At 37.2% G+C, this 2,500-nt stretch overlaps 2 protein-coding genes across 24 annotated transcripts in view; one reads left to right on the forward strand and one right to left on the reverse strand.

The window, feature by feature from the left end:
• LOC135107731 (probable E3 ubiquitin-protein ligase HERC4) overlaps nt 1-2,467 on the reverse strand; it is a 9,990-nt gene extending 7,523 nt beyond the window's left edge. For 2 of the 5 annotated variants that reach the window (XR_010271956.1, XR_010271955.1), the window contains exon 1: nt 985-1,350. The gene's annotated coding sequence lies outside the window, so the exon portion shown is untranslated. Of the gene's footprint in view, nt 1-984; nt 1,359-2,311 lie in introns of those variants that run through there. The other 3 variants (XR_010271954.1, XR_010271962.1, XR_010271963.1) reach the window with 3 other exon arrangements.
• The window catches only part of LOC135107706 (valine--tRNA ligase-like), an 82,139-nt gene that overhangs the window by 71,273 nt on the left and 8,366 nt on the right, over nt 1-2,500 (forward strand). The gene's annotated exons all lie outside the window — the stretch shown is intronic.

The following is a 2,500-nucleotide window of genomic DNA, read 5'->3' on the forward strand; positions in this document are numbered from 1 at the left end:
TGCATCACCATCTGTACAACGAAAGACAAGGCAACACACACACACACACACACACACACACACACACACTGCATCACCATCTGTACAACGAAAGACAAGGCAACACACACACACACACACACACACACACACACACACACACACACACACACACACACACACACTGTATAAGCATATGTACAACGAAAGACAAGGCAACACACACACACACACACACACACATACACACCAGAAACACCTAGAAACACAATTTTACTCCCAAAAACACCTAGAAACCCAAAAAAACACTTAAAAACACTTAATTTCCTTTCAAAACACCCAAAAAACACTCATTTCTAGCCAAAAAACACTTAAATAACACTTAATTTCCTTTCAAAACACCCCAAAAGCACTCATTTCTTGCACAAAAACAGCGAATAACACTTAATTTCCTTTCAAAACACCCAAAAAAACACATTTCTAGCCAAAAAACACTTAAATAACACTTAATTTCCTTTCAAAACACCCAAAAAAACACATTTCTAGCCAAAACACTTAAAAACACTTAATTTCCTTTCAAAACACCCAAAAAAACATATTTCTAGCCAAAAACACTTAAATAATACTTAATTTCCTTTCAAAACACCCCAGAAGAGACACACACCTACCCAAGGACAGCGAAAAAACAATTTCTACCCAAACAAACTTGAAAAACACCAAAATCTAAAAAAAACACAAAAAAATAAAAAAATATAAAAAAAAACATCCCCTGCCTTTTTAAAACACCACAGAAACGGTGAATTCACTTAAAAAAAACACTGAAAGCACGACTATTCCCTTTCAAAACACCAAAAACTCTCACTTCTATTCCAAAATGCCTAGAAAAAAAATTGCGTATTTAACTCAAAACACTTCATCTTATATTACAAGGCTGCCACATCACCACCACCACCACCACCACCACTACTACTACTACTACTGCTACTACTACTATTTTTTGCTTACCTTTAAAACGCTGGAAATTCAGTGAAAATCTTTTCTTAATATTTCTTCTTTTCCTTCTCCTCTTCCTCCTTCCCTTCCCTCTTCTTCCTCCTCCTTCTTCATTTCTCCTTCTTTCCTCCTCTTTCTATTCTTCTCTATGCATGAAAACAGCTGGAAAATATAGGAAATAACACTAAATACTGATGGAAGGGCACTGGGAGGAGGGAAGGTCCAGGGTCTCGGTCCCCGGATGAAGGCGGCTGATGACGTCACGTCCGCCATATTTACGTTACGCAAATGATTTTGAAAATGACCCCTCGCAAAAATGGAGCTAGGCCGGAATGCTTTACATATTATGAAAGGGCATAATTTTAAATTAATTCTGGACATATAAAAATATTCCAAGCTTCAGTAATAATAAAGCTATATTTAAATAACTATATGAAAAAGTGTTCGAACAAACACGATAAAAAAATACATTCCAAAGTCCACAAATCTCATTTCTCACGAACACAATACACTTTAAAAAATCGAAACTATTTTTACAAACAATCAGAAGTTAACCGGAAGCTGAAATAAATAAATAAATAATTTATAAATGTCGACTTTTTGAGTGTTCAATGGGTCTAAAACCCCTCTAAAAGTCCACGTATTTCACTCAAAAGCATCATAACATATTTAAAAGACAATAAACGATTTTTTGAGCCCATAAAATCTTGCCTAGCGGCTGAAATAAAAAATCATGTTTGGCGGTATGAAAAATTTAACGGCAAACAGCAACAATTATTTACGCTGAAACAACCTCATAATCGACATGTTTCCCTTAACACTCGCACGCAAAACACTCAAAACACCACCAAATATTTTTACAAACCATAAAATCTTAGTTAAAAAGCCTAAATATATAAGTTAAGAAAATAGAAGGAATATTGGAACCTGGGGTAGACTCTGGCAATCCATCATGGCGGCCGCGGGAGGGGAGGGAGGGGGCTCAGATGAAAACAAGGTTGGGTATCTCTCTTTCCTTATTATTTGTGGTTGTTATGAAGGTTATTTCTCTATTTTCTGGATTAATTTCAGCTGTGTGTATGCGTATGTGTGTGTTTGTGTCTGTGTGTGTGTGTGTGTGTGTGTGTGTGTGTGTGTGTATATATATGTATGCGTATGTGTGTGTGTGTGTGTGTGTGTGTGTGTGTCCGCCTCTATTCCATGATAAATAGCATTATTTTCTCTTCTCTTCTCCCCTTTTGCTATTAAGTATCAAGTATTTTCCAGGTATTTCCAGTGTTTTCCAGGTAGTGTCGTAGGTTGAAGCCAGACCTCTGCTACCTGTCACTACTAAACTCACCTTAATTGACCTCCTGTGCCTCTGTGGTCCCGTTCCCTGGTGTTTAAATGAAAAGAGACACACACACATCCGCACTGCACGGTGTTTCCCAGGTACACTGAGGAAGACAATAAAAAATAATAAATAAATAAAAAAAAATCCCAAAACGCCTGGAGCAGTCTGCCTCCCTCCCTCGGTGAAGGAGGTGGA

Source organism: Scylla paramamosain, chromosome 2 (assembly GCF_035594125.1).
Source record: "Scylla paramamosain isolate STU-SP2022 chromosome 2, ASM3559412v1, whole genome shotgun sequence".
Classification (NCBI taxonomy): domain Eukaryota; kingdom Metazoa; phylum Arthropoda; class Malacostraca; order Decapoda; family Portunidae; genus Scylla; species Scylla paramamosain.